The sequence below is a fragment of the Mauremys mutica genome, chromosome 13 (assembly GCF_020497125.1).
Source record: "Mauremys mutica isolate MM-2020 ecotype Southern chromosome 13, ASM2049712v1, whole genome shotgun sequence".
Taxonomy (NCBI): Eukaryota; Metazoa; Chordata; order Testudines; family Geoemydidae; genus Mauremys; species Mauremys mutica.
Window position 1 is genome coordinate 35767679 of NC_059084.1, and position 23125 is coordinate 35790803.

General features: G+C 44.5%; 1 pseudogene; it reads left to right on the forward strand.

The window, feature by feature from the left end:
- The window catches only part of LOC123348337, a 30367-nt pseudogene extending 9152 nt beyond the window's left edge, over nucleotides 1-21215 (forward strand).
- The last annotated feature ends 1910 nt before the right edge of the window (nucleotides 21216-23125 follow it).

Below are 23125 nucleotides of genomic sequence, written 5' to 3' on the forward strand. Positions count from 1 at the left end.
TATGTAGAGCAAATACCAAAAGAAGCAAGAAAAAGTTGCATGAGTTGGCATCTCTGCTGTTACAACACTGACTTTCTAACCCTGAGAACTTTTGAAAGGTTGGTCACTAGTTCTGAGAAACAGGCTTTTGAGAACAACTTCTGAAAACATCGTGAGAACTTTTAAAAGGTTGCTCTCTCATTGTGGTGCTTAAATGAGAGCTGGGCCCTTCCGGACAACTGCCCTCGACTGTGGAGCCTGAAAGTCTGTCTCTAAATGCACAAGGTACCCCAACAGAATCATGTGGAATAACAAATACGGTTGAAAAGATCATCAGACATTCAGATACAAAAAGGAGGTGTCATCTATTGAATGAACAAATCAATACGAACTATGAACTCAGCCCACTGCTTCATTTTCACTCGGATTAGCCAAATGGCGAGACCAAAGGAATCATATGCACTCTACAGATCAACTCTAACCACTTCCATTTTGTTCTATCCAAACCAAAACTAGTGATGTTTTCTATGGGAAGTCTGAAATGTAGTGACTGACATCCATAGGGCCTGCTTTGCCTCTCTCTTTCTCAGGCTCTGAAGAAGGGGATTGAGCAGGGGTGTCAGGGCAGTGCGTCACACAGAGAACACTTTGTTTCAGGCCCTCAGCTGGCTGCTTATTGTTAACATATAAACAATCATGATGATCAAGTAGAAAATCAGTCAGGGAGACTGGCCAGCCTCCTGGGCAGCATGATCAAGGTGTGGCATAGCAGTGACATCTCTGCCTAACGCCAGCGAAGGTTTTACAGCTCACAGACGGGTGCCGGCCGGCACTTGGGGGCTGAGCTCCCTGGTGGCGGAGCTGCTTGGCATTCTGGCTTTTGTGAATCCCATTCTGAGGTGCCCTTTCCCGCCATTCATTGTTCAGAGAGTCTGAGTGTAGAACACAGGCCTGGTGATTCACACTGATTTTCTAGATGCTTCACAGTTAGGCACGTCACTGGGAGACAAAACAAAGGCAAAAGAATCATTAGAAACCAGGTATCCTGAACTGCACGCGACGGCTTTATTCAGTCACTCTCACTGGCTCAAAATTTATTAATATGAATAATGGTTCTCTGGCCGGAGTAAGGGCATGACAGTCTTGTGTTTAGCTTGTTTACTCATGTGGCATGGTTCTCCTGACTGGTTTGTGCGTTCCCCACATTAACTGACCAGGATGCCTGTTAGCAATTCGGAGAGAGGAATGCAACCTCATTCAAAAGGGGCTGTCTGATGTTTAAATGGAATGGTTTAATTCCTTTAAAATCTTTGCCCTTTTCTAAAGCTTTGCCCTGCGGAAGGGGCTCAGGTTTTCTTCCAGGTGAAAGCATTGTATTATCAGTACTTGGGACTGTGTTGAAAGACGCTGACGCATTCTTGCACAGTAGTGTGCATATCATGTGGCTTTGTGAACCACAGATCAGTGCTGCCGATATGGACAGCTGAGGAAAACAACTACCGGGAAAAAAAATAGAAATTTAAAAGCTGAGATTCTCTCCTTTCCCCACTGTATTTCAGCGTAAAGGTTGGGGTTGTTTGGTTTTTTTTGGTTAGTGAACTTTTTCACAAAAACAACTGGAAAATGTGGATGTTTCATTCTAAATCCCAATACCCCAAAATTATATTTTTATGTTGAAAGATTAGCCCTGTACTACATTGGGGCTGTAGGCAGCGGTAACTCATGGCCCCAATCTGCCCAATGGGCCACGTTCCACACCTGAACTATATCTCCCATGATGCACCATGGCCAAGGACACCCATTATGCACCAAAGTGCCTCGGCAACAGGTGCATCATGGGAAACAGTCTGCCCAGGGAACGTGGTCCATAGGGGAGAATGACCCATAAGCTCCCATGAGACATCATAGCCATAATTCAGATTCTTTGGTTTGTTTTGTTTGTGGCTGATAGGTTATCTTATACGTTTGCTATTGTGATTTTGTCAAAAAGTGGTGTTGATGTGTCCCAGCGCCGTTGATTGGAGATTTTCGGTAGCAGTCCCTGGTTGGGACGCAGGCACTCAGAGGGTATCTCCCGTCTCGTTGGAATCTTTCTGAGTGCCTGAATCCTGCATCCCCCTAAGTTCCTTCTCTACCGTGGACAATTTTACTAGTTCTCCAAAGTAACAGGGAGGAGGGTGGGGAGTGGAGCACCCATAGGGACACACATCTCAAAGAACCTCAGTTACTGCAAGGTGAGTAACTTTCTCTTCTTCTTTGAGTGCTGTCCCTATGGGTGTTCCACTCTAGGTGAATGTGTAGGAGTTCCCACTATGGTCGGTGGGACTTTGGAGATGCGGCAGTGAGTAGTTTAGAGAGTACTGTCTGGCCTACTATGGCGTCTGCCATGGTATCTTGTGTGATAGCATAGTGTTTGGCAAACATGTGTTTAGATGACCATGTAGCTGCTTTACAGATGTCAGAAATGGGTACGTTATGAAGGAAGGCAACGGATGTCGACATAGCTTGAGTGGAATGAGTTCTAATGCCTTTGGGTGGTTGAATCTTTTGAATATGGTAAGAGGATCTGATGCAGTCAGAGATCCACTTAGACAGACGTTGATTTTACGAGTGTAGTCTTTTCTACTGTGCAGGAAGACGTATCAGACTTGCTCGGAACAGGCTAGTTCATGGGTTTGAAGGCTCAGCGGTACCCCAGTTCCAGGTTGCACCCCAAGGTAATATGTCACACTTGGTTAGTGGTGAAGGCACTCAGCCAGGTTTATTGTCAAGGAAGCATGGCCCTAGCACCCTGTGCGTGCTACAGGTATACGAGCCCATGTATGCTTGTTACAATGGACCCAACTCAGTGAGAAGTATGATTTTCCACTCCTCCCCCTCAGCTGGACCAAGACACCCCTTCTGCGACCCTTTTTGATGCACTGATACAAACAAGTTACATATTGCCTCTCTGATGTGGTGAGTTATCACCCCTTACCTTGTACTTGTTGGTTCCATCAAAACATTTCTAGCCATCACACTGTCATACTGACCTTAACTTTAGGTGGGGTCAGTGTGTACCTGTTATCTTCGGGGAGTGTGTTCCTACCATCCTTGGTATTGGGGTGTTCTGGTACCACCCTTCTGGAATGTGTTTGCCTGAGTGCCCTGTACCTTGCACTTCTTAGCAATGTGTCTGTTTTTGCAATACCAGCCCTCTTCTTGCCAAGTTCTGTGAATGTGCAGGCAGCCATGTTTTGTAACAGGGCCTGACTTCTGCCTATAGTCTGACTCTTGCTAACTTTGCTTTATATCAGCAGGGTCTGATTACTTTACTTCAGGCCTTAGTCCTCATACCAGGCCTTATGTCTCAGGTTTTCTCTTTCTACTGCAGGAGCAAATTAAAACAATAGTCCAGTATCACATCCACCTTCCCTCAGGGACGGACTGGCCAGCACCCATCTCTAGGTAGTTCCTGCTCCCAGCCAGGCCTATTTCATAGAATGAGAGCTGGATATAGGCCCCCGCTCCCTGCCAGCCCCCAAATGAGCTGGGCTTTCCCCTGCTAACCCTTCCCTCCTGTAATGGGGCATAAGAACATAAGAACAGCCATACTGGGTCAGAACAATGGTCCATCTAACCCAGTATCCTGTCCTCCAACAGCGGTCATTGACAGGTGGTTGAGAGGGAATGAACAGAACAGGCAATCATTGAGTGATCCATCCCCTGTCGTTCAGTCTTCTGGCAGTCAGAGGTTTAGGGACACCCACAGCATGGGATTGCCTCCCTGACCAGCCTGGCTAATAGCCATTGATGGACCCCATGTTGCGGAATTTTTTTTTCCAAAACTGACAATCATGCAGGTGCGAGGAGCAGACAAAGGCCTTTTGTCTACCTGTGGTGGAAGGAATCCTCTGGATGATGGTGACAATTCAAATGTATGATGCAAGGTTTAGTAGAAAGGGGGGAAAGTGCCCATTGGAGATATCATAGACATTACAATTTCTGTCAAGTGGGTATAAAAGCAGGGTAGTATAATCAATAGAAGAAATGTTTAATTTCACGGGGGCCACAAAAAATCAGCAGTGACAGCAAAAGTAGGAGATATCATAGAAATTACAATTTCTGTCAAGCGGGTATAAAAGCAGGGCAGTATAATCAATAGGGTGAAATCACAGAAGAAATGTTTAATTTCATGGGGGCCACAAAAAATCAGCTGTGACAGCATAAGTACTACAGGGGTGCTCCCTAGGGGTCCACTTCTCCAAGCCCCAGCAGGCCTGAGCAGGTTGAAAAAGGCCAATTAACCTCATATGCTGCACGTGGAGGAGAGCTGGAGTCTGTTAACGTGTAACTGAAGAGGAAGCTCAACTGGGCAGGGCCAGGCTGGATTTCTATTAAGAGAGGAAGTTGAGAAGAAGAGGGGTCTTCAGGCGGAGACCTTCAGTCACTCCTCAGAGAGAAAGGGAGTTGGCTAAGGACAAAGAGGAGGTCTAAGGTCTGGTGAGAAACAGATGGCTGAAGTAGGCATGGGGAGTAGAGGAAGCTCAGGCTGGTGAACTCAGAGGTGGGCCAGGAGATGGAAAGGCGAGGTAGGAAAGAGCCCAGGGTAACAGCAACAGGATCTGAGATTGAGCAGACCGTGGTTGCTGGACATAGTGTCCCTGGACTGGAACCTGGAGTATTGTGCATTGCCGGGTTCCTTTTACCAGCCACTGAGAAAGTGGCTCTGGACCTGGCTTGGCCTGGAAGACTGCTTGATGTGGCATATGGAAGGCTTGTCCAGTGGGACTTTGACACCCCAGAGAGAAGGACTACATAGTGACCTGGCTATAGGGTCAAGTCACAACGAGGAGCACCTCGAGACCCAGAGAGACAGAAAGGCCATGGTGAGAGCCACTGCTGGGACGGGTGCCAGACAAAGTGAGTGCTAATCCTCAGAGCCAGCCACAAAGCGGCACTCCAGTGGTGAATGAACCCCGTTACATCATCTCCAACACCTGATGTAGAAGCCCAAAATTTGGTCCAAGACTTTGGATTTGGAAGATGTTTTGTTTTGTTTTTGTTATTTTGTATTTTATTAACTCATATATCCAGAGTTATTCTGCTGCAAAGACATGTCTGGAAACTCTTTTATGTGATATCCTTACATGTGGGAGAGGATGGATGTTCATAACAACATAAGAATGGACATACTGGGTCAGACCAATGCTCCATCTACCCAGTGTCCTGTCGTCAAACGGTGGCCAATGCCAGATGTTTCAAAGGGAATGAACAGAACAGGGCAATTATCGAGGGACCATCCCCCATTGTCCAGTCCCAGCATCTGGCAGTAAAAGGCTTAGAGACACCCAGAGCATTGGGTTGCATCCCTGACCATCTTGTCTCATAGCCATCAATGGAACTAGACTCCAGGAACTTATCTAATTCCTTTTTAAACCCAGTCATTCTTTTGGCCTTCACAACATCCCCTGGCAACAAGTTCCACAAGTTGACTGTGCATTATGTGAAGAAATACTTCCTCACGTTTGTTTTAAACTAGAATGACCAGATACCAAGTGTAATAAATTGGGACAGGGGGTGGAGGGTAATAGGTGCCTATATAAGCAAAAGCCCCAAATATCGGGAGCATTGCTATAAAATCGGGACATCTGGTCACCCTGTTTTAAACCTGCTGCCTGTTAATTACATTGAGTGACCCCTAGTTCTTGTGTTATGTGAAGGAGTAAATACATCCTTATTCACTTTCTCCGCACCAGCCATGACTTTACAGACCTCTCTCATATACCCTCTCAGTCATTTCATTTCCAAGCTCAGCAGTCCCTGTCTTTTTATTGTCTCCTCATAAAAAAGCTCTTCCATTCCCTTAATTATTTTTGTTGCCCTTCTCTGTACCTTTATATCTTTTTTTAGCTGGGGCAAGCAGGACTGTGAGTCAGACTCCTTTCATGCAGATATCATTTCTTCTCTTCTCTATGCCTCAGAGAGAAGGACTACATAGTGACCTGGCCATAGGGTCCCATGTCGTCCAGTCTCTACATTTGGCAGTCAGAGGCTTAGGGATACCCTGAGCATTGGGTTGCATCCCTGCTCATCTTGGCTAATAGCCATTGATGGACCTCACCTCCAGGAACTTATCTAATACCTTTGTGAACCCAGTTATACTTTTGGCCTTCACAACATCCCCTGGCAACAAGTTCCACAGGTTGACTGTGCGTTGTATGAAGAAATACTTCCTTATGTTTGTTTTCAACCTGTTGGCTGTTAATTTCATTGAGTGTTCCATAGTTCTTGTGTTACCCTTAATTATTATTGTTTCCCTTCACTGTACCTGTATATCTTTTTTGAGATGGGGCAACCAGGACGGTGGGTCAGACTCCTTTCACGCTGATATTGTTTTTTCTCCTCTCTATGCCTCAGTTTTTAATCCTTTAATGTTGCTGTGTGTGTTCATTTGTTTGTTTTTCAGTGGTGGGTTTTGAGAAGGGATTTGAAGCAGGAGAGAGGGGCTGTAGGGTTTGGTAAACTGAAGGCATGGACTTTCCCTTAAGTTCCTCATGCCAATCCAAAGGGAAGTACCGCTGAGCTGTCTTGAGACCCTCCCCCATCCCAAATTTGGTTCTAATTCAAAATGGACTAAATTACAATTATACAAGTCTACTACAAACCTTGTTTTAGACTGAAACATGCAGCAGCCTGGCAACGATCTTCTGAGTCTAGCAGAGGGTCAGGGCTCATCTGGTTGCAAAGTTTGCAGAGTCTAGCAGGGAAATGGGGAAAGGGAGCAGGTTGAGGAAAAGAGCAAACTAAGTAAAGTCACGCTGAACTACCAGGTAGTTGGGAAGGATGAGGACAAATTGGAGAGAGTCCAGAGGAGAGCAAAAACAGGGATGAAAGGTATCAAAAACCTAACCTAGGCGGAAAAGTGGAAAAAACAAACAAACCAAAACAAACAAAAAAAATAACAACAACAAAACAAAAAACCTTGGCATGTATAGTCTTGCGAAAAGAAGACTGGTCGGGGTCTACAAATATCTTACAGGTGTATAAAGTGGATGGGGATCAATGGTTCTCCATGTCTACTATAGGCAGGTGAAGAAGTTAGATAGTAAGAAAAAACTTTCTAACTACGAAGTCTCAGTCTAACTACCAGAGTGATGATTTAACCACCAAACTATGGGCTATTCTCTTAGCCCCTCCTGTTGAAGTTGTTTTCTTGTGTCTAAATAATTAAATATGCATTAGGCCAGATAGAAAGCAAGAAAGACTTCACTGGTGGTGGTTAGGGCATGCAAGCGTGGTAGGAGACCCTGTTCAAGGCCCTTCTTTATATTCCACAGAGAAAGGAATTATCTCCCAACTCCCTGAAGAGGTTTTAAAATAATTGTGTGCATCTAGGAGCTCCAGCATTATCATAAAAGAGCAAATACCAAAAGAAGCAAGAAAAAGTTGCATGAGTTGGCATCTCTGCTGTTGCAACACTGACTTTCTAACCCTGAGAACTTTTGAAAGGTTGGTCACTAGTTCTGAGAAACAGGCTTTTGAGAACAACTTCTGAAATCATCATGAGAACTTTTGAAAGGTTGCTCACTCATTGTGGTGCTTAAATGAGAGCTGGGCCATTCTGGACATCTAGGCTCAACTGAGAAGCCTGAAAGTCTGTCTCTAAATGCACAATGTACCCCAACAGAATCATAAGGAATAACAAATACAGTTGAAAAGATCATCAGACATTCAGATACAAAAAGGAGGTGTTATCTATCGAATGAACAAATCAATACGAACTATGAACTCAGCCCACTGCTTCATTTTCACTCGGATTAGCCAAATGGCGAGACCAAAGGAATCATATGCACTCTACAGATCAACTCTAACCACTTCCATTTTGTTCTATCCAAACCAAAACTAGTGATGTTTTCTATGGGAAGTCTGAAATGTAGTGACTGACATCCATAGGGCCTGCTTTGCCTCTCTCTTTCTCAGGCTCTGAAGAAGGGGACTGAGCAGGAGTGTCAGGGCAGTGTGTCACACAGAGAACACTTTGTTTCAGGCCCTCAGCTGGCTGCTTATTGTTAACATATAAACAATCATGATGATCAAGTAGAAAATCAGTCAGGGAGACTGGCCAGCCTCTTGGGCAGCATGATCAAGGTGTAGCATAGCAGTGACATCTCTGCCTAATGCCAGTGAAGGTTTTATAACTCAGAGACGGGTGCTGGCCGGCAGTTGGGGGCTGAGCTCCCTGGTGGCGGAGCTGCTTAGCATTCTGGCTTTTGTGAATCCCATTCTGAGGTGCCCATTTCCCACCATTCATTGTTCAGAGAGTCCGAGTGTGGAACTCAGGCCTGCCGAGACCGAGTGATTTTCTAGGTGCCTCAAAGTTAAACACATCAACACTGCTTCTTCACGCTACATCGATGTCACAGAGAAAACTGGGTTTGTGATGACCGAAAGAAAACTGGGCAGGGCAAGTGGCCCACAATGGCGGCCTCCCTGATGATTGCGCTTTTCGGGAGTCAAAGTGGTCTATGCATAGTGATGGAATTGGGTTTGCCCTGATCCTCTCAGCCATTCTGGCTGTAGCAGCCTCACAATGGGTGTGTGGAGCAGAGACGTTGCTTGGCACAGGCAGTCACGGTGCTGGTATGGGTTGAATTATCGCAGGGCCCTGTGGTCTGTGCACGGAATTCAGGGCACGCACAGACCAGTGCTCTGTGGCAGCACCTTCCAAAGCAAAAGCAAGGATGCCTATGGAGATGGATTCACAAACTTAATTCACATGTACAGCTCCCCATAAACCTGGAAAGCAACATGTGGTTGTGGACACTCTCAGCGGGGTGAAGGCCATGAGAATAGGCTCAGGCTGGTTTTGGGAGGACATGTGGCAAGAACAGTCTAAATATCCTGAGTTATGTTTGGCGCCAACAGATCTACCAAAGAAGGCCCAGATTGGAGTGGGCCGGCTCAACACAGTCCATTGATCAAACTACCAACTTGCTGGTGTCTGGGGGTAACAGGACTGACCTGCCAGCAAGCTTTCCGAGAACAATACTGGAGGGTCCTCATGATAATGCAGCAGCAGAAAATCTGGGGTATGAAAAGACACTGGAATTATTTTGGATTAGGGTGGCTGCAGATATTAAAGACTAGGTACTCTCCTGTCTTACCTGTCAAGGTTGGAAAGGATCAGTAAGGGGAGGCAGCACTCCTTTGGGGGAAATGCTCCAACCTAGTAAGCTCCGGGAGTTTATACAGATCGACTTGAAATCCCCGCTACCAGAGGCTCCAATTGAAAATTAGTGTCTGCTTCTAGTGTACAATGCCTTCTCATGGTGTGTGGCAGTACAGACATGGACAGATAGAAAGACTGAGACAATCAGATAACTGATGAAATCTGTAGTGTTATAGTTCCACTCATCCAGCTGCTTTTGAGGTGCTCAGGGGAAGGATTTGAAGCTTAGATGTTAGAGACGGTTTGCAGACAAGGAGTTAGATGCCCCTCAGCCAGTATCTGTTGTTCGTGGTGGGACACTGGGTGTGGAGGAGGAATTGTCAGAGTGTTCCCGGGATCTCAACACACTGCTGTCTTCAACAAACCGTCTGTCCACAATGGATAGACCTGACCTAGATGACATTAATCTTGCACTCATTGATAATCTAGATACAACTATGTGTGTTGTCTCTGTGATGGAATATAGGACTGGAGCAGGAAGACCAGCTTGGAAACCTACATGGATGGAAGACTATCTGGATTCCTAGGAGTTATTGTTTAAAGTTCTTATTTAACTAAAGGGGGGATATTGTAATGATCAGTGCATCTTTATTTTAGTGCTAAATTATTTTCTGGTATGTTATTTTGTTGTTGTAGCTGATCTGGGGTGTTTAGCAGCCTGACTGTGCTGGAGTTGGTACTTGCACTGTTCCAATAACTCCCTGTTAGAGTATTAGAGTATTATTGATACTATAGCTGAGGTCAGGGCAACACTCTGCAAGGTCCATTACATAGTCAGTAAGAAACAGCTCTTGCTCCTAGTAATTCATAATCTAAACAGGCCGGAGGTGGGAGAATAAACAGAGGCAAAGAAGCCATTAGAACCCAGGTCTCCTGACCTGCTCTCCAGTGCTCTGTTCACTCACTCCCACTGCCTCACAAATTATTAATATGAATAATGGCTCTCTGGCTGGAGTAAGGGCATGACAGTCTCGTGTTTAGCTTGTTTCTTCAAGTGGCATGGTTCTCCTGACTGGTTTGTGCATTCCCCACATTAACTGACCGGAATGCCTGTTAGCAATCCAGAGGGAGAAATGCCACCTCATTCAAAAGGGGCTGTCTGATGTTTAAATGGAATAATTTTATTCCTTTAAATCCTTTGCCTTTTTCTGAAGCTTCGCCCTGTGGAAGGGGCTCAGGTTTTCTTCCAGGTGAAAGCATTGTATTATCATCAATTGGGACTGCGCTGAAAGATGCTGCCTCATTCTTGCATAGTGATGTGCATGTCAGTTGGCTTTGTGAACCACAAATCGGTGCAGCTGATATGGATAGCTGAGGAAATCAACTTCTGAAGAAAATTAGAAAATTGAAAGCTGAGACTCACTTTTTTCCCTTGTATTTCACCATAAAGGTTGCTTTTGTTCTTGTTGTGTTTTTTTTTAATGAACATTTTGCCCAACAATTTATGTTCTTTTATGTGTCTGACAATTTTATTCTTTACTATTGTTTCGACTAATTTGCCTGGTACCAACGTTAGACTTATCAGTCTGTATTTGCCAGGATCACCTCTAGAGCCCTTTTTAAATATTGGCGTTACATTAGCTATCTTCCAGTCATTGGGTACAGAAGCCGATTTAAAGGACAGGTTACAAACCCTAGTTAATAGTTCCGCAATTTTACATTTGAGTTCTTTCAGAACTCTTGGGTGAATGCCATCTGGTCCCTGTGACTTGTTACTGTTAAGTTTATCAATTAATTCCAAAACCTCCTCTATTGACAGTTCCTCCGATTTGTCACCTACAAAAAACAGATCAGGTTTGGGAATCTCCCTAACATCCTCAGTAGTGAAGACTGAAGCAAAAATTTCATTTAGTTTCTCCGCAATGACTTTATCTTTAAGCGCTCCTTTTCTATCTCTATCTTCGAGGTACCCCACTGGTTGTTTAGCAGGCTTCCTGCTTCTGATGTTCTTAAAAACATTATGTTATTACCTTTGGAGTTTTTGGCTAGCCGTTCTCCAAACTCCTCTTTGGCTTTTCTTATTACATTTTTACACTTAATTTGGCAGTATTTATGCTCCTTTCTATTTACCTCGCTAGGATTTGACTGCCACTTTTTAAAGGAAGTCTTTTTATCTCTCTCTGCTTCTTTTACATGGTTGTTAAGCCACAGTGGCTCTTTTTAGTTCTTTTACTGTGTTTCTTAATTTGGGGTATACATTGAAGTTGGGCATCTATTATGGTGTCTTTAAAAAGCACCCATGAAGCTTGTAGGGATTTCACTTTAGTCACAGTACCTTTTAATTTCTGTTTAACTAACCCCCTCATTTTTGCATAGTTACTCTTTTTAAAATTAAATTCCATAGTGTTGGGCTGTTGAGATGTTCTTCCCACCACAGGGATGTTAAATGTTATTATATTATGGTCACTGTTTCCAAGCGGTCCTGTTATTATTACCTCTTGGACCAGCTCCTGCGCTCCACTCAGGACTAAATCTAGAGTTGCCTCTCCCCTTGTGGGTTCTCATACCAGCTGCTTCATGAAGCAGTCATTTAAAGTATTGAGAAATTTTGTCTCTGAATTTCATCCTGAGGTGACATGTTCCGAGTCAATATGGGGATAACTGAAATCCCCCACTACTATTGAGTTCTTTATTTTGATAGCCTCTCTAATTTCCCTTAGCATTTCATCGTCACTATCACTGTCCTGGTCAGGTGGTCGATAATAGATCCCTAATGTTATATTGTTATTAGAGCATGAAATTATTATCCATAGAGATTCTATGGAACATGTGGATTCACTTAAGATTTTTACTTCATTTGATTCTACATTTTCTTTCACATATAGTGCCACCCCCCAAACCCCTCGCACGACCTGTTCTGTTCTTCCGATATATTTTGTAACCCGGAATGATTGTGTCCCATTGATTGTCCTCAGTCCACCAGGTTTCTGTGATGCCTATTATATCAATATCCTCCTTTATCACCAGGCACTCTAGTTCACCCTTCTTATTATTTAGACTTCTAGCATTTGTGTATAAGCACTTTAAAAACTTGTCACTGTTTAATTGTCTGCCCTTTTCTGATGTGTCAGACACCTTTGTATGTAATAGATAATAATTGGAGATATACCAATCTCCTAGAACTGGAAGGGACCTTGAAAGGTCATCAAGTCCAGCCCCCTGCTTTTGCTAGCAGGACCAATTTTTGCCCCAGATCCCTAAGTGGCCTCCTCAAGGACTGAACTCACACCCCTAGGGTTAGTAGACTAATGCTCAAACCACTGAGCTATCCCTCAGTGTTTCTCATTTGATCCAGCCCTTATATTATCCTCTTCCATCCTCTGCTCCTGACTATAACCTAGAGAATCTCTATCAATAGACTCTCCTCTAAGAGAAGTTTCTGTCTTATCCACATGCTCCTCTGCAGCAGTCAGCTTTCCCCCATCTCTTACTTTAAAAACTATTCTACAACCTTTTTAATGTTTAGTGCCAGCAGCCTGGTTCCACTTTGATTTAGGTGGAGCCCATTTCTCCTGTGTAGGCTCCCCGCACCCCAAAAGTTCTTAATCAATCTACACCCCTCCTCTCTACACCATCATCTCATCCACGCATTGAGACTCTGAAGCTCTGCCTGCCTACCTGGCCCTGTGCATGGAACTGGAAGCATTTCTGACAATGCCACCATAGAGGTCCTGGATTTCAGTCTTTTCCCTAGCAGCCTGAATTTGGCCTCCAGGACGTCTCTCCTACCATTCCCTGTCATTGGTACCTACATGTACCAAGACCACCGGCTCCTCCCCAGCACTACACATAAGTCTGTCTAGATGCCTCGAGAGATCTGCAACCTTCGAACGAGGCAGGCAAGTCACCATATGGTTCTTTCGGTCATCACAAACCCAGCTATCTATGTTTCTAATGATCAAATCTCCCATTACTAACACCTGCCTTTTCCTAGTGACTGGAGTTCCCTCCCCTGGAGATGTAACCTCAGTGCGAGAGGATACCCCAACACCATCTGGAAGGAGGGTCCCAACTATGGGAAGGTTTCCCTCTGCTCCCGTAGACTGCTCTGCTTCCCTGGGCCTTTCATCCTCCTCAACAGTGCAAATGCAGAGCCAAATGCAGCTCCCAAAACCAGCGGGATTTCAACCCCTGTGTCCAGGGATGGGTTTATTTTCCAAAACTAGTGCAACCCACAGTGCCAGTCACAACAGACTGGTCCTGCCTAGCCCATCCTGTGGCTCCTACACACACAGCAGGTCTCTCCAGCCAGGCCTCCCAGCTGGTGGGTGTGGAGATTCTCCTTCTAGGTTCTTTCTCCTGGGTCTCTCTCCCTAACTGAGCAGTGGATGTGTTATTCCTTGACTTTAGCAAAGCTTTTGATACGGTCTCCCACAGTATTCTTGCCAGCAAGTTAAAGTATGGGCTGGATGAATGGACTATAAGGTGGATAGAAAGCTGGCTAAATCATCAGGCTCAACGGGTAGTGATCAACGGCTCCATGTCTAGTTGGCAGACTGTTTCAAGCGGAGTGCCCCAAGGGTCAGTCCTGGGGCCAGTTTTGTTCAATATCTTCATTAATGATCTGGAGGATGACGTGGACTGCACTCTCAGCAAGTTTTCAGATGACACTAAACTGGGAGGAGTGGTAGATACGCTGGAGGGTAGGGATAGGATACAGAGGGACCTAGACAAATTAGAGGATTGGGCCAAAAGAAACCTGATGAGGTTCAACAAGGACAAGTGCAGAGTTCTTCACTTAGGATGGAAGAATCCCATGCAACCTTGGTAAATTGTTCCAATGGTTAATTACTCTCACTGTTAAAATATTGTGCCATATTTCCTGTCTGAATTTGTCTAGCTTCAACTTCCAGCCGTTGGATCATGTTAGACCTTTCTCTGCTAGATTGAAAAGCCCAGTATCAATTTTTAGTCCCCCATGTAGGTATTTATAGATGGCGATCTAGTCATACCTTAATGCTCTCTTTGTTAAGCTAACCAGATTGTGCTCCTGGAGTCTATCACTAGAAGTCATGTTTTCCAGTCCTCTAATCATTCTGTGGCTCTTCTCTGAGCCCTCTCCAATCTACTAACAACTTTCTTGTATTGTGGGTACAAGAACTGGACACTGTATTCCAGTAGCGGTCGCACTAATGACAAATACAGAGGTAAAATGTCTTATATGCTCCTATTTAAGCATCCCAGGATATTAGCCTTTTTGGCCACAGCATCACATGTTCTGCTGAGCTGAATTATCATAGAATATCAGGGTTGGAAGGGACCTCAGGAGGTCATCTAGTCCAAACCCCTGCTCAAAGCTGGACTAATCCCCAACCATTTTTTTCCCCTCAGATCCCTAAATGCCCCCCTCAAGGATGGAACTCACAACCCTGGGTTCAGCAAGCCAATTCTCAAACCATTGAATTATCCTTCCCCAAAATTATATTTTATCACAAAAGGCAATATATAAATAAATTATCCCAAATCCCACCGTGCTCAGCAGTGGTTCAGGCCATAATTCTCCAGCCTTGAATTGTGATCTTGAACTCTCTTATGACTTTCTAGACATCTACTATCTTTCCCATGGGCAAATAACAAGCATATAGTCTGGATCTATAAAAAGTGACAAAGAGTCCTGTGGCACCTTATAGACTAACAGATGTATTGGAGCATAAGCTTTCATGGGTGAATACCCATTTTATCAGATTAATGGGATGAAGTGGGTATTCACCCCTGAAAACTTATGCTCCAATACTTCTGTTAGTCTATAAGGTGCCACAAGCTTTGTAATGATTCCTTACAAGAGACCTTTTGCATAAATCATATTCCAGTTACATCATATTCACACTTATAAACATATTTTTATAAAGCATTATGTAGTGCAACATCACAGGAAGGGTTTGCAGAAAAGGGGTCCCAAGTAACAACATCAGAACTGGATGCTAACGGTGTGATTCAACAAAGGGTTGGAGTCTTACAGGCCATTGTTGCTCAGTTCCTTGCTTCAAAAACAAACATTACATGGTAGCTGCCCTGGGCAAACTCTGAGGCCAAATGTTGCAAGGAAACCACTAAATTGGGGTTCCTCCATTTAATTTAATCCAATCTGGACCTTTTTCTCCAAATGTGCTGAGCACCAACAACCCCAGCCACGCCCACTGAAGGTACTCAGCAAAAACAAAACAAACCAGGTCAAAAGTTCACAAATGGGGCATAAAAAAGAAGAATCACTCAAATTTGTGGACCCTTTGATAAAAATTGGCTTTGGGGCTTGATTTGTTTCTCAGATGTTCTGAGCACCTGCCAGTCACATTGGCTTCTTGTGGAGCTGGGTGTGATCAGCAATCTGGAAATCAGGCCCAAGGTATCTCAAAGCCACAGGACACTTTTGAAGATGATGGCCTAAGATATTCACTGTTTTTACTTTTCATAGATTTGTAGTGTTTATGGCCAGAAGGGATCATTAGATCATCTAGTGTGACTTCCTGTATAGCTCAGGCCAGAGTTATTGGGATCAATCCAGTTACTATTGGATTGATCCCAATAACTTGGTTTGAGTAAAGCATCTTCCAGACAAGTATCCATATGATGGAATCGGAACAGTTCTGTAATAATTTCTTTACACTGTGTTTTGAGCTGGTCATTGGGCCGTTTACTGTACGAATATGCTGGTTTAGCTTAATTAAGGGGCAGAAAGGGTAATCAATCAGGAAAGGAAATAGAATGGCTCATGATAAGCCACTTCTCAGCAAACACCTGAGATCTGATATTGACTATGCTGGGATAGGTAAAGGCCTGGGAACCAGAGAATCAAACATATAATGGCAGAATTATAAAGCAAGTTGTCTTGGGGAACCAGGGAAAGGAAACAGAGAGACAGGCTCCTGCTGGGGTGTCTGAAGAAGCTAGTCCAATAGTTAAGCTAGATAATGTGTTGTTTTAAAATTCATATTTTCCTTCTAAATGCCTTGTACCTAGTGTTAAAAGAAACCAAAGTTTGGTTTCAGAAGGCTGTCTGATTCTATTCACCACTGGTCACAGTGGCAAGTTGATACACAGTAAAGCATCACATAACATGAATCTCCGGGGCAGTTTATGTTTAGAATCCACACTCATTTTCTGCTGACACCACAAGCAGTGCTGAGCTCTGAGTTAATTCAGTTTAATTAATGTGGGCCAGATCCTGAATTCTATGGGCTTGATTCTGCCATCCTTACTCACGGAAGTAACTAGCACTCACTCAAGTAACCACGTCAGTTTTGAGATGGCAACTTGCCAGAGTAACTGACACTTATATGAGCGAGGGCTTCAGGAGGCCACATTTGCAGCAAAACTCTGTGGAAGATCTGATGGACTTAAGAAAACCCTTCAGACTCAATTCTTCAACCTTTATTCACTCAAGTAATGACTAATCTTTGCGCATGCAGGAGGGAGAACTCTGGGACTAATTACTAGAGCAAGGATTGCTCACAAGGGCATTGAAAGATTGGCTACTTATTTTAAGCTTTATGGATCGCCACCTACTGAGGTTGATGTTCAAGGCAGATAATGCCATGGGGATTCTGTAGTAGTTTTCTGACTTCTGTGCGATCACTTATATGGGCTCATATCCCTAGATATGTTCTTTGGTTCATACTTTCAGAAGCCTGATGAGCTACCAAAGAAACAACCCTTTGTTCTCAAGGCGGGAGAGACTCTCTTGAATTTATTAGAGAACTGAGGCTGGTCAAAATGTAAAACTTAGGCTGACCTAGCTTCGTTACTTAGGTATGTGAAAAATTCACATCGCTGAGAGACATAGTTAAGCTGGCCTAAACCCCAGTATAGACACTGGTAGCTCAATGGGAGAATTCTTCCATCAATCTAGCTACCGCCTCTCATGGGGTAGAATTAATGATGGTGATGGGTAGAATTAATGATGGTGATCACTGCAGCGAATATCCACATTGCAGTACTACAGTGGCACAGCTGTGATGCTGTAGCATCTGTAGAGTAGACAAGCCCTGGGTACATGATGATATTTTCCCTTCTTACAAAGATCTTAATGATTCAGCTAATGATGACAAGGCAGGATGATATGGGAGAAAATAACAGGCAATGGGTGAAGATGGACTTGGAACAGAATGCACAGAATTAGGCTATCATGGTTGCTTGTTCAATAAGCATCTAGTTTTCTTTCTTTCTTTCTTTCTTTCTTTCTTTCTTTCTTTCTTTCTTTCTTTCTTTCTTTTTCTTATTAATTAGCAAATTGTTGTTGAGATGGGGCAAGAGATAAGACGTATGTTCCAGTTATTGGGGGGCAGCATGGGAGAAAGGGTGAAGGGGCTAGTGGACGAAGGGAGCAAATTAGGTGCAGAGTTGGGTGGGACTGGCAGACCCTGGAGAGCAGAGCGATAGGTGACCTTGTGGTGTGGGTCTCTGGAGTGGCTGGAGAGGGATATGGGAGGTGGCCATATGCTGATGATATAGAAGAAGCAGTTGCCACAAGAACCTTCACTATCCCCTGTGCACCTAGGGTGGCAGCAAGTAGGGACTCAGGATTCAGGTCCTTTGTGTCACCATTCAGCGGGATGTTTCCCCACAGTCATAGAATCATAGAAAAGTAGGACTGGAAGGAACCTCAATAGGTCATCTAGTCCAGTGTCCTTCACAGAGGCAGGGCTAAGTATTATCTAGACCAGGGGTGGGGCACATCTGGCCCACTGGCTGTTTTAATTTGGCCCTCAAGCTCCCGCTGAGCAGTTGGGTGTGGGGCTTGCCTTGCCGTGTCTTCACGTAGGAGCTGGAGGGAGGACATGCCGCTGATTCCAGGAGCCACTTGATGTAAGCTCCACCCAGAGCCTGCACCTCTGAGCCTCTCCCCACACACCCCAACCCCTTGCCCCAGACATGATCACCCTCTTGCCTTCCGAACCCCTCAGCCCAGCCTGGGGCACCCTCCTGAACCCCAGACCCCTCATCCTCAACTCCATCCCCACCCCCAGCCGGAGCCCTCAACCCTCTCCCATGCTCCAAACCCTTGTCCCAGCCCTGATCCCTTTCCCACCCTCCAAACCCCTCATTCCTAGCCCAGAGCACCTCCTACACACCAAATCTCTCATCCTCAGCCCCACACTGGAGCCTGCACCCCCAGGCAGAGCCCTCACCCCCATCTCTCCACACACCCCACCCTTCTGCACCAGCCCAGAGTTTCCTCCCGCAATCTGAACTCCTCATTTCTGGCCCCACCAGGGCCGGCACAACCCATTAGGCAACCTAGGAGGTTGCTTAGGGCGCTAACATTTGCGGGGCGGTGACCGCAGCGGACGTCTCTTTGGCCGCCCCGGTCGTCGTCAGTATTTTTGGAGGGGACCTTCACCGCCTCTGTCGGGGGCGCCATTTCGGGAACAGGACCTTCCACCACCTAGAGCGCCAAAAATGCTGGTGGCGCTCCTGGGACCCACCCGTTATAAGTGTACTTCCTATTGCATTATCCACATCATTTATGAAGATATTCAATAGAACTGGACCCAAGAGAGATCCCTGCAGGATATACCCTTCCAGCTCGATTATGAGCAATTGATAACTACTCTCTGACTACGTCTTTCCAGCCAATTGTGCACCCTCTAATAGTATGTTTGTCTAGATCAGTGGTTTTCAATGTGTGTTCCACAGACCGTTGGGGATCCACACCTCCATTCAAAATTTTCTGGGGATCTGCAAATGAAAGAAAAGATTGAAAATCACGGATGTAGGCTATACTTACAAGGAGCACAGCAGTGCCTGGACCATTACTCAAGATTGTCCCCAGTTTGTTCCAGAAAAATAATAATATGTAGAATACTATGGGGATGAATCTTTCCTGCCTTGAGCCACTGTATGTGCCCCAGAACAAAATGGGTGTGAAAAGTGTCTCACACCCCTTGGCACTCGCTTTGCATAGGTGCAAATGACCGCACAAGGCAGAAGTAGTGCTCCTCCCAACATTATGTTTTGTTCATGGGGAATTTAATGAAAAAAATTACTGAAAACCAAAAGACCTAGGGCAAAAATGTGATGTGCCATTTGTTCCTCAAGTCTCCATTCTCCTCTATGGGCTGGGATCCCCAGCTAGACTCCACCTCCCACAATTCACCAGTGAAGGAGAGATGGGTATCATGGAGCCCTTGCCCCATTGAGGATGAGAGAGGTGTGAGGAGAAAAGTACAGCTCCTATATTTTGGCCAAATATGTCTGGAATATTTTGAGAAAAATAACAGTTTTCCACAAGCAGTTTTTGCCAAAAAATAAATAAATAAATTGCATTTCAGCCAAAACTCAATTTTCCACTGAAAACCAGTTTTGATTAAAACATTTCAACCAGTCTTATCTACAAGGCAGTTGTGAATTGGGCCTTGAATACCAGTGGCAGAGCACTGTTTTTAAAGTGTGTCATTTGCAATGGTGTGTATGTCTGTCGATCCGTAGATCCTAGCCACAAAGATTTATTGAGGGTGTCCATATCAGCACCAATGGTAGGGGAAGGGTGAAGCCAAGCTTAGACCATTAGGAAAAAGGTTTTAATACAGATACTATTTGGTAGCATTCACCGAAATGTTACTGTCTATGACAGGGCAACATTGTAATGAATAAGGGGAAAATGTGGGAGCAAGTGTCCCAAAGCAACTATCAAAAGATGGTGGAGATGAAAGCTTTATACTTATTGTTGTTGTTTTCTTCTCACGCCAAGAATTTCTGTATTGCTGTCAGATTTAGGGTATCGTGCATTGTTCTGTGTTTGCAATTTGATCTGAAATAGAGCTCAACACAGTCTCCAAAAATATCAAATTCAGTTTGAAGATTTGATCTTTTCCAGACAGCCTTTTAAAAGTACCCAGAAGGACACATGTGTGGAATAGAGTGAGGTCAAAATATGAGCATTTAACTTCTTGCTTTCCAAATGATCTTCAGAGTTTGTTTGGTTTTCCCCTAGACAAAACCCGTGGCAGATGCAGAAGGAGGAAATCAAACGTCCATCACAGAATTCATCCTCCTGGGATTCAGGAATACCCCAGAGCTTCAGACCCTTCTCTTCCTGCTGTTTCTGGTGATCTACATTATGACCATGGCTGGGAACATCCTCATCCTGGTGCTAGTTGTGGCTGATCAGCACCTTCACACCCCCATGTACTTATTCCTGGGGAACTTGTCCTGCTTGGAGACCTGCTACACCTCCACCATTCTGCCCAGGGTGCTGGCCATTCTCCTGACTGGGGACAGAACCATTTCTTTCTATGCATGTGTCATACAATATTATATCTTTGGCTTCTTAGCAGCTACAGAATGTTATCTTCTAGCAGCCATGTCTTATGATCGTTATTTAGCAATATGTAAACCCCTCCATTATACAATAATTATGCATGGCAGGTTCTGCCTCCAGCTAGCAGCTGGGTCTTGGGTGAGTGGGTTACTGGCTAGTTCCATAGTAACTGGAATGATTTTACAATTAACTTTCTGTGGGCCCAATTAAATTGATCATTTTTTTTGCGATTTCAACCCATTGCTGAACATCTCCTGCAGTGACACCCGCCTTGTGGAACTTTTGGCTTCCACACTGTCCTTTATATTCACCCTGCCCCCATTTCTACTCACTGTGACATCTTATGTCTGTATAATCTTTGCCATCCTGCAAATCCCTTCCACCACTGGGAGGCAAAAGGCCTTCTCCACCTGCTCCTCTCACCTCATTGTGGTGACCATTTTCTATTGGACCATCACTATTGTGTACGTGTTGCCAAAAAATGATACACTGAGAGACCTGAACAAAGTGTTCTCTCTCCTTTACACAGTCCTGACTCCTTTGGTCAATCCCCTCATTTACAGCCTGAGAAACAAAGAGGTCAAGGAGGCTCTGAAGAAAGCTCTCAGTAAATTTACGGATTTCAGAAGAATTCAGGCCATCCAAGCTAATTTGTGTAAGATAAATCAAAATGGAGAGAATCTGGATCCAAGCACAGAAATCTGGGTTGCCCCTCTTGATGGGCTATTAACTCATGCCAGGGGAAAGAGAAGCAATTCCGCAGAATGATTTAATCAATAAACATAATGTCTTGGTTTGTGAATTCTCCATGGGCGAATTTTGGTCAGAAATGAAAAAAAAAGCAAAAAAAAAAAAGCCCCAGTTTACTGAAAAAGTCTCCTTATTTTGATGGTGCTACTATTTGGAGGGTTGAAATCAGAGCCACTTTTTAATATTTTTAAATTCAGTTTTTTAAAAAAAATATTATATAGAAATCATAATGAAGTTGGTTACTGTTTTTTTTTTAATTTACTAAACACCTGTTCATGTGTATATATATATGTATATATTTAATGAAGTTATGATTTTGGTCAATGATAAATTTCAACAGCGATTTCTGTCAAGGTATCTATCTAATCTATCTATTGATCGATCAATTTATGTTTGTTTACTGAATATATATTTCTTTCCCTTAAAGTCTGGATAATTTTTTACAAGATCTAGTTTGGAACAAAAGCTAATTTTTTCTATGCAAACAATTTTTTGCTCCAATTTTTTCACCAGCTGTATCCTTGAGGCGATCAGGTTTTTCACATTTAATCATTTAAAATATTCTGTGGACAATCCTTGGGTTGACATTCATTTTTATGTGACTCATTGCTAATAGTCAGTATGTAAAGTCCAGAATTTGAGTTGTTTTTATTTGGTGCATAACTCACATGGCACAGTTCTTCCCCTGGATTGGGTAAGTGTAAGGTTTAGACTACACTTTCTTTTTCAAGGACTACTCAATAGTCTGAATTCAAAGCATCCTTTTCTAGTACTGGGCTGCAAATATGGTCTAAGAAACCCCAGAGTACATTCACAAATGGACTTTTAGTCAACTAACTGCCACTCATCATGACTGGCAGCCCACTGGTTAGAGCACTCACCTGGGATGTTGGAGACCCCCATAGCTTCCGCCTCTCGCGGACGTGGAGTACAATTATGTCAACAGGAGAGTGCTCGCCCATTGGCATAGCGTGCCTTCACCAGATACACTACAGCGGCGCAGCTCTGCAGATGTAGTGCTTCTAGTGTAGACCTGCCCTCAGTCTTTCCTGTTGATGCTGCTCCACTGTGGCTGAATAATGAGAATCATTGCGCCAGAAAGAGAGTGAATGAGTATGAGAACAACTCTACTGCCAAGTGCTTTGAGCAGCCACATGGAATGCAGTGGATCTAGCCCCACTGCTCCTGTGTTTTTTTAATTATTAGTCCAATCATCTCTCCACCTCATCATGGTCCAAGAGACAGACACTTTAAAAGCCCTTTCTCGAAGGGTCCTGCACAGAGCCTGCCAGGAAGCAGCATAGACAGGGAACAGCGAAGGAATCATGTAGACAGAGATCTGGATAGAGAAGGGGTGTTCACAGGCCATGAGCCACTCACTCCCTGCAATGCTGGGGAAAGCGTGATCGGATCCAGCATCCGGCCTGAAAGGAAGAGCCATGTAATGGGGACTATCCGAGGGGGTGGGGGCCTATTCGCCACCAACAAGGGGAGCCGCCTGAGAACAGCTCTCTGGAATCAGCCACAGCATCGGTCAGAGGCCACTTAGCAAAGCAACAGCCTCTGGGTTTGGACACAGGTCATGTCAGATATTTAGGCACCTAACTCCCACTGAAATCAACTCTGTGACTGATGCCCAGCGGTGCCTGTGTCCCAATTTTACTCACCGCTGTGATCCACAAAGCTGCCACATGTTTCTTGCAAGAAGCCAGGGTGGGGGGAAGAGGAAAGCCCTTGTGACTTTCAGTCCAGTGGTTGGACCTCTCCCCTGGGATGTGTGAGACCCCCTCTCCCCTGGGATGTGTGAGACCCCCCCTCTGCCTGAAGGGGAGAAAGGATTTTAACAGGAATATGCTACCTCTCAGGTGAGTGCCGGAACCACTGGGCTGTGAACTATTCAGACTGTTGCTGCTACTGAAATTGTTCCA